At 37.6% G+C, this 12,734-nt stretch overlaps 1 pseudogene; it reads right to left on the bottom strand.

The window, feature by feature from the left end:
- Positions 1 to 7,836: 7,836 nt before the first annotated feature.
- On the bottom strand, positions 7,837 to 9,286 carry LOC141550099 (ret finger protein-like 4B; annotated as a pseudogene).
- Between the last annotated feature and the right edge of the window lie 3,448 nt (positions 9,287 to 12,734).

Here is a 12,734-nt window from a genome sequence, read left to right as displayed (position 1 = left end):
GGTTTTTTATGAGTTTAACTCTATTGCTACTAGAAAGGGCTTGCCGGGAGTGAACTGCTCAGTTGTTTTACTCTGATATTCCAAGTCAGGGCTTCTTAAGCTTTTTCCACTCCAGACCCTTTTCTACCAGAGAAATTTTTGCTCCACCTGATCTCAAATCCGAGCAGAAATGCTTCTGGCAGCATTCAGTGAAGCATATGTAATACTCCATTCTTATAGAACTCTCCTCTTTTCTTTTCTTTTCTTTTTTTTTTTTCTTCTTCCCATTCCTCAATACTATTTTAACTTTGCACATACATACAAAGAGAGTTTTCAACATTCACATTTGTAAGATTTCATCTCCCTCTTCTCTTCCTTCCTCCTTCCCCAAGAAAGCAAGCAGGTTAAACATGTGCAATCATTTTAAACATATTTCCATATTTGCCATGTGGTACAAGAAAAATCAGACCAAAAGGGAAAAGGCAAAAGCAAACAAAGAAACAAAAAAGGTGAAAATATAGTGATAGGATCCACATCCAGCCTCCATACTTCTCTCCCTGGATGCCAATGACACATTCCATCTCTAGTTTATTGGAATCGTTCTGAATCACTGCACTGCTGAGAAGAGATAACCCCTCACAACCCACCATCACACCACTCTCCTGATTCTGCTCTATAATGTTCTCCTGAGAAAGCCAACTTTTCCAAGAAAGGAAAGAGATGTAGCCATTTCCTTTTCATAAAGTATCACTAGACTGTAGGTGAATGTTACAGACATAGGGTTTCACTTTCTTGAGTGAATCCAGAAAGGGGGCCAGTACTGCCAGTCTGTCAAGAGTTAAGCTTTACTCCTGGAGTGGCTGGTTCCAATATATAGATAATGGTGGATTTGGCCAGAATCCACCCAGAAAGGCCTGAACAGCACTAAGCACTTTACAAAAATAATCTCATTTGTTTCCCAGCCCTCGAGTTTGGTGCTATTATTTACCCCATTTTAGAATGCAAGAACCTGAAATCGAAAGTGAGTTTCCAAGATCTAAGATCAAATTGGAACTCGAGTGAAGAAAACCCCAAGGGGGACAGGAAGGGTTGGTCTTGACTGAGGGAGGAAAAAAAAACAAAACACTGAACAGCTGTTTCTGACTTTAGGGCAAGCACTGAACCCATTCTCCACCTAGATATCTCTGGCACCAGGGGCCAGAAGCAAAAAGATACAAAGGGATGATGTGGATTAAATCTCTCTGTTACCTTAACATGATGTCCAGGAGGAGAAATGGTTCCTTTCCTTCAATGACCTATTTAGGTCCTGTCTTACACATACATAGGTGTTGTGCTTGGGTTATTTATGAAAGACAATCGATGCCAGTTTTGTCCTCTGGCCTGCAGGCTATGCAAGAATTAAATGGGAATATCTCTAAATGTGTCTGGGAAAAAGTAAGTCAGGTCTTCATATTACCTTCAGTATCTGAAGTTCACAGATTGGCCACGAGACCAATCCAGTGTCAGATGAAGCTGTGCATTATTCACCTCCAAGTGTCCAAGTTCGGACTTCGGGAGCCCCGGAATCTCTGATAGAGTCCAACGAGGCAGGGCCAAAGGACACTAAGACAGGACAGCTAATTCCCGGCTTGGAAACTTCTTCTAGGTGTCTAGCTCTCCCGACGCCAGATACAGTCAGAGAATCCTCCTCTTGGACTGTGCAGTGATCCTGGAAGGCCTCCCTTCTCCACTTCTTCATTTAGAAAAACCCAAGTTCTCTCCCCAGCAACATAGCTCCAGGTTCGAAAGAGAGGAAACTCTGACCGCGACCGAATGCGAGTCTCTCCCGCTATCCAGAGTTGGATGTTCCTTCAGGGAGGAGCACTTTGCCCTTGTGCCAGTGGAAGGAGATTTCACATCGGGGACCCACACAAAAGCACCTTGTCCTCTGGCCCAGAACTGGCCTCCCTCTCAGAAGGAGGGTTCTAGAACAGGACTTCTCCTCAGTCCTCCAGTGTGAGAGCCCCAGGGGAGAGAAGGGGCATGGCGGGAATGGGGTGAAGGTGGAAACCTTTGCTGAGTGCAGTGAGGAAGGAAGTTCAGCTGTGGGAGTTTGGCTCAGAGCTGTCCTTCTAGGGAGTAAGAAGGGAAGGCTCAGGTAGAGGAGATAGAGAGGCTGAGATCACACAGACTGAAGAGTAAGATAATAGGTCTAATCTATAGGGAAAAGAGAGAGTGCAACGAGGAACACTCATTTATTATTTTCATTATTATTCTAGGCACATATTTTAGAGGCAATTCAACAAGCATTTATCGAGAATTCTCCATTGGCAAGGCTGGTGATAATATGAGTAAGGAAGATGAAACAGAGAAAAGTACTCCCGGAGTATTTGGGGAGGAATAGGATAATCTCCCCTCCTGTCTTCAGGGAAGGAAAAACGGGACTATTTTTCAGAGAAAAGCTGTAGGAGCCTGAAAGCAGAGTGTATATGGACATTTGTAAGAAGGCCCTGAGGAGACTCTTTGCAGATACCTGCAACAGGTATTTGGAGAAAAGTGAATTGGAAGGGAGAGGCTTCTCACCTAAACTATCTCTTTGTGGAGCTGGGTGCCCCGAGCCTTTGCTCTTCATCTACCCCCTTCCCCCCATCCCACCCTTCCCATAAGACTGTCCGGAGAGAACTGCAGAGAAATGCAAAAAGCTATCAAAGATGCTGGTCTCTATGTGTAGGTTGCTTCAATTGTTTGTCCTTTTAGCAGAAGATCATAGACACATCATTGAAGGACAAAGTGTGCCTTTCTTGTTCCATCTCTTCTTCTACTATAGGATCCTATGATACTAACAGCCAAACTTGAGAGTCCTTTTTATTCAGTGGCTATAGATCAATCCTTCTGACCCCAGATTTATTGGGAGAATTGATTGGAATGGGGTCGGGAAGATCTAAAATTTTATTTTTTATTGTTCTGGGAATTAAGCATGACAGAACATCCATTAACTAGCAGTTTGGGAGCATGAGATACAATATTTAGTTGGCTTTTTTTTTTTTTTTTAACACTTTCTACTCAATACAATCCCATTTCCATACTGCTCCAATAATTCCTTGATAATAGGACATGGGGAACAAGAAGGGGAGGGATACCATATAAACACATTCTGCAGTTACATTTTGGATTCTGCAGAAACCAGGGCCTGGAATTCTGTCTGTGAAGAAGTAAGTTTTTGAGGGAAAGGGCTGTTTTTAACTCTTCTTTGTCTCCCTATTCCTTAGCACAGTATCCAACACATCAGAAACCCTTCATTAAATACTTGTTAAAGTAGGGAGGAAAAGAAAGAAATACTGACCCTGCTACTTGCCTCCTATTTGATCTTGAATAAGATCCTTTCATTATTTGGGCCTCAGATTCTTTATCCATGAAATGAAATAATCTCCCATCTTTAAAACTAAAATTGATAGATTACTTATAGTCCTATTGATTACAGATTCACAACAAAATATTCTATATTACATGATACATATTTGAAGGGAGGGGCAAAACAAAGTGCTGTGGGAGGTCTCAAGGCTGGCTTCCAGGAGAAGGTGGCAACTTTAGAGTTGTGTTGTAAAGGTCAGAGAGAAATCCAACTAACCAATAGTGAAAAAGAAGATTTTATAAACAAAGGGTATGCACAGTTTTATAGCCTTTTGGGCCTAGTTCCAAATTGCTCTCCAGAATAGTTGGATCACTTCACAACTCCACCAAAAATGTATTAGTGTCCCAGTTTTCCTACATCTCCTCCAACATTCATCATTACTTTTTTCCTTTGACTGTGCATATTTACCACAAGGATTTTTCTTTTTCTTTTTTTTTCTTTTTGTTTTCCAGTGATTAGAATAAAGGATATCAATAAGATCAGACATAGATAGAAACTATCATTTTTAGGTTACATTCCTGACTCTTCATAAACTTTTCTTTGCCACAGAGCCTCTTTATTCCAGCAGCTTTTCTATTGCTATATTTCATACTTTGGGAGTATCCTTGACTCCTATAGAGTTTTCCTCTGGCTCCTAGAATCTTCCTTTTAAGGAGAAAATTCAGGCCAACCATGTATTTATACCTCTTCAGCCTGTACTTCTAACACTCCAGACTTTCTTTGTGATACCCAATCCTTTCATATCTTCCTTCTTCTCCCCAACTATTTAGATTCCTTTTATAAGTTAGAATAGAATATAAACTCCTTGAGAAAAGGGACTATCTTTCTATTTGTATTTCTAATTCCAGCATTAATCAGAGTGTGTGGCACCTAGTGAGTTCCTAAGAAGTGCTTGTGTGTTTCATCATTGAAGAATTTTAAAAATACAAATAAGGGAATAGCAGGAAAGCCAGAAACATAAAAAAGACAGTTATAAAGTCAATTGTTGAATTTAAAAAGAAAATCAAGTTATGATTAATAAATATTTGAAATTTTATGAAAAATCCTTTTTTTTTTTTTTTTTTTTTTTTTTTACTGTTTTATTTTCTATAAAGAATTGTCCATTTGTGTGTGGGGAATCAACCTGGATGACCAATGGAGAAATTGAGACAGAGCTCCAAGCCAAAATCACTCTTTATTAGAAGAGTCTGGCTCCCCTCCAACCAAGTGGGCTCCAAACTTTCTTCTCCATCCAAGGTATTATGTAGAGGGCTGAAACTTCAAAAAGATATGCTTGAATCAGACAACCAAGCACTTAAAACTTTTACATACTCCATGTGAGATAATGGCTCTATATACATATTTAGATGAGATGATGATGTGATGGCTTTCAGCATTGGTGCTTGCTGAATGTTTGGTTTTGAGATAATCTTAGGCAAGAATTGGAAGGCTGGGGGAGAGAAGCTAGGGTCACTTGGCAGCAAGACAAAGAGGAGAGAATCTGGAGACTCTGGACTCCAGAATCCAGGATACATCTTTGGCAAGCAGAGTGGCAGCTTGCCTGTCTCTTTCACTTCTCTCCCCCTAAAGACTAAGGACTTTGATTTATCCTGACTCTGGCTCACCCTGAGACCCTTCAGGGTGCTGGCCCATACTTTACAATATCATCTTCTTTCTGGATTCTATTTTTATAAGATTACAAATGTGCTAAAAATAGGACAACATTTGACTGATTACCATGTAATCAATATAAGTAAGCTAAATATATAAGTATCAACAGGGTCGCAGATGTACAACATGGACAATGCAGGAAATATTTCTGACTAGATGGTCATAAGATGGATGATTTGCCCTTTGAGCTGAATATGCAGTGATGGAGCATTGTGCTGAGCATGTGATGGACAAACCATCCCTTAGATTGGAAAAGTGGACAGTGCATCCCCAAGAAAACTTCAGTGGCAAGGAAAATTGTTTTATTGGTTTCCATCACTACAATACAGTTTGTGAGTATACAGTGTGGTTCCCAAAGATTGAAATTTTATTCTGGAAAAACAAAAAAGATTTTTTTTTTCCCTTTGAACTTTTATGACTGATTTTGGCTCCCCTGAATCATCTCAAAAGAGTTACACAAATAGCACAAATTTTAAAAAGGGAACAATTATCAAAAAGAGTCATATGGAATGGGAAATAGACAGAAATCAAAGAAGCAGGAATTCTGTCATAGAAACCTAGATTAAGAGGTAAAAGAATTCACCTAGTTCAATCCTATTTTCAGATGAGATTTCTGAAGTGATGCAGAGCAATAAAATAAAACCAAAGGAAAAATATAAATAACATTCTTTTGAAATTTACTGTTCCAGTTCCTCATACAATGGCAGGGAGAGTCCCTAGAAAAATGATTAGGACAACTTTCTAAGTTCTCAAGAGTACCCCTGAAGAGGTATGCTCTTTGCGTTTCCAGTATGCTTCCCAATAAGATTCAGACAATAGACTCAGCTCATACAAATGGAATTACTCAAATAGATGGTGAGAAAAATAACAAATCATTCTCTAGGTATGTTCACCCCAAACCTACAGTAAGCTTTTTTTTTTTTACAAATACAGAAAGTGCATGAGGATAGAGGATAGAAGGGGCACAGATTTAAAACAACAGTGGTAGGGAGAACATCACCAAAGCAGTTCACATCTAGAATTTCAGGATAAATTCAATTTAGAGCATGGTGTCAATGATTGATGAGTAATTTTAGCATTTAAAGTTGGGATAACTCTTTGCAGTGACAATCATAGAATTTAATTGAGATGCCTTTTTTTTTTTTTTTTAACAAGAGAGGAAACTGAGGGCAATGGAAATTAAGAGAGTCATTGTTCTTATTGTTACATGGACAGATTCTAGTTTCTACACCTTTTAAAATCCATTGTTTTTTGGAGTGTTGCTATTGTTCATCGGGTTATGCTCATGAGATTTTAAATCAGATTAAAATCTACACATTTGTTTATGTTATGACATTGATATTGTGGCATAAATTAGTTTTTTGATTGTCCCTACTTAGCTATACATTTGTTTATATATCTCATTTTTAAAAAATCAGTTTCCTGAAAAATGATGATAAATGTTTGAGTAATTGTGGTTAAACTGGGACACTAATACTTTTTTGGTGGAATTGTGAACTCATCAAACCATTCTGTAGAACAATTTGTAACTTGGTGTGGAAGGCTATAAAACTGTGCATAATACCCTTTGATACAGCAGTGTCTTTACTGGATCTCAATACCAAAGAGATCATAAAAAGGGGAAAAGGACACACATGTGCAAAAATGTTTGTAGTAGCCTTTTTCCTGGTGGCAAGGTACTGGAAACTTAGTGGATGCCCATCAGTTGGGGAATGGCTGGATAAATTATGGTATATTTAGGAAATTCAGGATTATTGGAAATTCAGCGGGATGATTTCAGGAAGGTTTGGAGAGGTTTATATGAACTGATGCTAAGTGAAGGGAGTAAGCACCAAGAGAAAATTGTACACAGCAATGAGATTATGTAATGATCAACTCTGATGGACTTGGCTATTTTCAATAATGAGGTGAAACTGCAATAGACTTCTGATGGAGAGTCATCTGCATCCAGAGAGAGGACTATGGTGTCTGAATGTGCATTATAACATAATATTTTCACCTTTGTTGTTATTGTTGTTTGGTTGCTTGTTTTTTTTCTCTCCTTTTTTCCCTTTTTCATCTGATTTTTCTTGTACAGTATGATAAATGTGGAAATATGTTTGAAAGAATTGCACATTTAACCTATATTGGATTAATGCAGTCTAGGAGAGGGTGAAGGTGGGGAAAGAGGGAAAGAGGGTTTTGCAAGGGTGGATGATGAAAATTAGCTGTGCATGTATTTTGAAAAAATAAAGCTATTATTAAAAATCAATATCCTCATTTTTGTTCACCAAAATACAGTTTGATCATATAGTTTATTAAACAGCATTGGACCAATCCCTCTAATTTTGTCCGCCTGCATTTTTTATTTCCTTCACAGGCTAAATGTACACTATTTCAAAATCCGATTCTTTTTGTTCAGCAAAATAACTGTTTGGTCATGTATACATATATTGTATTTAATTTATACTCTAACATATTTAGCATGTATTAGTTGACCTGCCATCTGGGAGGGGGGAAGGAGGGGAAAAATTGGAACTAAAGGTTTGGCAATTGTCAACGTTGTAAAATTATCCATGCAAATATCTGGTAAATCAAAATTATTAATAAAAAACAAACAAAAAAAAAACTAGGAAAAAAAATCAACATTGGATCATTAACACTTCTTTGGTTGACTTCCCCATCATGTGCAATACACTGCCTGAATATTTCAAAATAAGACAAATTTCTCCCTGCTCCCAAAGTGAGATAAAAAGTACCAAAAAATGATCTTATATTTGAGTCAGGGACTGAGTTCCTTTCTAAAAGAAATCTCCAAGCAAGTGTTATGGTCATGGTTATGTGTGTTCTGAGGTTTTTGCAGCCTCATCTGGTATTGGGTCTATGGTCAGAACATTTTTATTCTTGAAGCCGAGGCCGACAGAAAATATAGGCAAGAGAGGCTCTGAAAACGAGCTGGTGAATGTATAGATGAGGCACCTATTGTCTACATCATAAAACATTATGTCTCCTGCCTCATAATCCAAAAAGATCCCCACTTTGTAGAGCTTCCTTGGTATGGGAATGCTCATCCTAGGCATGGTAGAGACAATGTATGTTTCTTGTCTTAGGCTCAAAAGCCAATGTCCAGTAGAAGGAGATGGTGATAGTTGTCCCTTCCTTTGTATAGACTTCTTACAAAGACCAACATCCCAAGCAGAACTGTTTCCCACTGTCACTTCCCAATAATGTCTCCCAGACATGAAGCTCTGAGTTGCTAGAATAGCACCGCATTGATTAGATCTCTTCCAAAACAAACTTCTTCCATTTATCTTTTCTTCTTATTGTTTTCCTATCTGTGGACACAACGATTTCAGGACAGGCAGTTTCAGGGATCCAGAAAGATTTCCTCTAGAGAAACAGAAATATCAGCTGTTATAGGGAATTAGAGTATAAAATCCCAAACTAGAACAAGCCAGTTCAATACAAAGAGAGTGGTTAAGATTTTTACGCATATTGAGAAAGCAATGAGTGAAAGAAACCCAACACCTCATATCAATTTAAAAACACAGGGAGCCATTGTCCATGCACAGCATTGTTTAGGAAAGTCACTGTAAAGCTCAGATGTCCTGAAGGTTCAGAGGTCCATCAAGTAGATGGAACTAGTCCACATTCTACCACAAGACCTTAGATTCCATGGAGTTTGGAATTTTATCTAATGTTTTAATGAATTCAGGCTTCCTTTCTATAAAGGGTCCTTTCTGTTGGCTGAAGATAGTTTCATTGAAATTAGGCACCATAATAATGCTTTAAGGTGCAAATTTCACGTGTTTCACTGCTGTCGATGTTCTGCAAGTCCAGATAACCATTGCCTTTACTTTTGATAGCACTGTGTAAATTCTAGAAACCAAGAAATTTGAGCTGGGGAGGGGAGGAAGTACCAAGTGGATTGTATTTCTAGATGACAGATATAAATTTATTCTGCAAGTCACACAGGTCACTACACTTACCATAGAATTTTCTCCTGATCACATCTCTCAGCTCCCAGTTCCTAGTCATGTGAAATGTGAGCAATTTGAAGGATTTTGCTATCGTCCTCAGTTGTCGATTAGGCCGGGTATTCTTCATACACTTCTTGTGACACTTAGGACATCGAAATCTGGACTTTGAAGTCTTCATCATAAGTGCATGGATACATCCTGCACAAAAATTGTGACCACATTCTATAGATGTGGGGCATGTGAAGAAATCTAGGCAGATGGGGCACTTCAGCTCTTCCCAAAGGTTTGAAATGAGATATGAGGCCATGACTTTCCCCCCCTCAAAAAAAGGAAAAGAAGAATCAGTCATTTCATAATATTAACTTAATACAATAATCATACTGTCTAGGGAAATCCATTCTATGAGTATAGGTGAGGATTACAAGCCCAAGATTTTTCTCAGCAAATCTGACTATAATCTTTTAGAAGGAAAATGGAAATTTAATGAAATAGAGGACTTCCATGCATTCCTGATGAAAAGACCAGAGCTGAATAGCATAGCATCTAAATTATAAGTCAAACTTCAAAACTGGGGAAACTGATGTTAAGCAGAAAAAACAAAACAAAACAAACTTAAGGTTGAGGGAAAGAGAGTGTGGGAAAAGTTTGGCCCTAAAGTAATCTCTCTCTCTCTCTCTCTCTCTCTCTCTCTCACTTTGTTTCTCTCTTCCCTTCTTTCCCACAATAGAAGATCTCATTCACTCTGTTATGTTGTCTCATACACTCTCACATCTGTTGCTCTCCTATTTCTATTTCCTTTTGCTTTAAACTAATGAGTTTATGCGATGCTTCCTATGCATATGTTTATTATGTCCCTGGTATTTGGTGGGAAAAGCATCAATCCTTAGATATATGGTTTGGGGCATTCTGTCCTTATTAAGGGATAGAATTAGAAACTTAGCTTGAATTTAAAATTTATTTCCACCAGATTAACAATACATAATGGCACAGAAGCATAATTCTATTTTGGTAACTTTTCTCTATAAAGAGCAGAATGGACAGTTTTTGGCAGTAAACTTCTACCTTTTCTAAAGGTAAAAATCATATATCTCTAGGAAAAGATTGAGCAAAGAGAGTTTGCAATATTTATTTACATCTTCCTCAAAGCCAACATGGAAGGAGCCAACAGCCCTGATCTGCAGCTGCAGCAACTTCCACCCACAAGCATGACTGTCACGGTTAATGAAATTTCTTTCTCTTATAAGGAAAACTTAGAGAGATCCCTGTGCAAACATATCTTTGTGGGTAACACATACAGTCCATACCACCTTTTTTTGTTATGTAGAAGAGGGTCAGGGGGACCCTTTAGGGCCCTATTCAAATTTTCTTATGGAAGATACCTACTGGCACACTCACTACTAAGAAAATCTACTCCGACATACTCATGAAGAGCTCATTGGTTCTTCTCTAGAGAAGAAAACTATGAGCAACACTCACAGTTTGGGAGAACAAAAGACCTGGACTTTGTCCTCTGGACTTCATACTCAGTTATTCAGATGACTGAGGTCAATAGGAATGTTACCTTTGTTTTAAATTACCTTGTGCATTGTTATTTTTTTTCCTCAATAATATTTTGTCACTCCAAATATATGTAAAGACAGTCTTGTATTCACCTTTGTGAGACTGTGTTCCAAGTTTTTCTCCCTAACTTCCTTACCCTTCCACCTGATACATCAATGAAGACATATTCACAGAGATTAGAGGTTATTGAAGTTGTACTGATTCCCAGACCTTTGTACAATATCTGATATTTATAAAGTTTTTAATAAATACTTATTGGTTAATTGATTCACTTTGAATCCTAAATTACTTACACAGTAAGTTCCAGGGGTTCTCAAATATCTCTAGTATCAATTACAAATTTCTCTTTTTGCTATTGAAAGCCCCTTTACAACATTATGTTCCCGATATCCCTTTGTGGGTTAATTCCCACCCAGGACCACATAGTTCAAAACCAAAGGATCTTCTTTTTCAATTCCCCTATCTTGTAATTAATTTATTTCTTACCTCTTAAAATGACTAATTTTTAGTCATCTACTTTGGAAAATAATTTGGAACTAAAGCCAAAGGGCTATGAAACTGTATATACACTTGAACCAGCACTACCACTACTAGGTCTGAATCTCAAAGGGATCAAAGAGAAGAGAAAGGACCTATATGTACAAAAATATTTATAGCAGTTTTTTTGTTGTTGTTGGTGGTGGTGGTGGTGGTAGTAATGCACTGGAAATTGAGGAGATTCCCATAAGTTGGGGAATGGCTAAACAAGTTGTGGTATATGAATACTATCATGCTTTAGGAAATGACAAGGGGGTTGGTTTCACAAAAACCTGGGAAGCCTTACATAAGCTGAAGGAAAATGAAGTGAGAAGAACCAGAAAAGCATTGTACAACAATACTGTAATAACAGATCAACTATGAGAGTTAACTACTGTGATAAAAAAAAAAAGATCCAAAACCATTCCAAAGTACCTATGATAAAAATGCTATTCATCTCCAGAGAGATATCTGATGAACTCTGAGTAGAGATTAAAGCATATTTTTCCTTCTTTTTTTCAAGAATATTATATTTTGGAAGACTTTTAAGTGTATAATGGGGACATATTACTTACCTTCTTAGTGGGTGATAGAAGAACAAGAGGGAAATAATTTGAAGCTCAGTTTTTTAAAAAATGTTAAAAATAAAGTTTTATTACTTGGCTATCATTATATTATTTATCACTTTGTTTTCAAAGCTCTTCTAAAAGACCAATCTCTTCATGATGGGTGTGCTGATTTTCACCAACTACCATCTCCCTATTCCATAAACTCTTGTGACTCCTTAACCTTTTCAAGATAAATTAGGAATTGCTTTGTTAGCTATACTTCACAATCTACACACACACACACACACACACACACACACACACACACACACACACACACACCCATAGAAATAAACACCCATTTCCAATCTTTTTACACTTTAAACCATCCCTACACACACATGCTCTTTGATTCAATGGCACCCTCTTCCTCACACTAGACACTCCATCTTCTGATTCCTGAAGACTGTCCTCTAAACCTGTAAGGATCTTCCACCCTGTCATCTCCTAGGTTCCCTAACTTCCTTCTGGTGCCAGCTAAATAGCATCTTCTATAGGAAGCCTTTTCATATCTCATTTAATGCTAATGCTTTGCCTCAATCGGTTATCTCCCATTCATTTTACATAGAGGTCCTTGAGAGCAGGTAGCAGGTACCCTTTTTCCTTTCTTTGTAATTCTAGTTCTTAGCATGGTACTTAGTAGTAGCCACTTAGTAAACACTAGGTAACTGACCACCTCTCCACACAAAATTAAATTGTATTTGTTTTTCTTCTTTTTGATTTAGACAGAAATACTATAATATTCTTAATAATAACCATTAAATGGGTTAATTTTTTGTTTGTTTTCTTTTTGTCTCCTAAGGAATATTTTTAACAAGAATGTGATTCAAAGTTTTCCAAATGTAACTTTTGTAATGTGTCTCAGCTTGCACTGATAGACCTTGTGTTTATTTTATTGATATTTTATATACTTAAATGTGAAACCATTGGTTTCCCGAAAAAAGAGTAAATTCCTTGAGAACAGGGACTATTTTATTTGTCTTTGTATTATCATTGCCTAGCCTAATTTAATGTAGATTTGAAACTTACTATTATTGAAAGATTGATGATTGTTGGATTCACCTGCTGGAG

Source organism: Sminthopsis crassicaudata, chromosome 1 (assembly GCF_048593235.1).
Source record: "Sminthopsis crassicaudata isolate SCR6 chromosome 1, ASM4859323v1, whole genome shotgun sequence".
Classification (NCBI taxonomy): domain Eukaryota; kingdom Metazoa; phylum Chordata; class Mammalia; order Dasyuromorphia; family Dasyuridae; genus Sminthopsis; species Sminthopsis crassicaudata.
The sequence above is the reverse complement of the archived record's forward strand: the minus strand, read 5'-3'. Positions and strand labels throughout refer to the sequence as shown.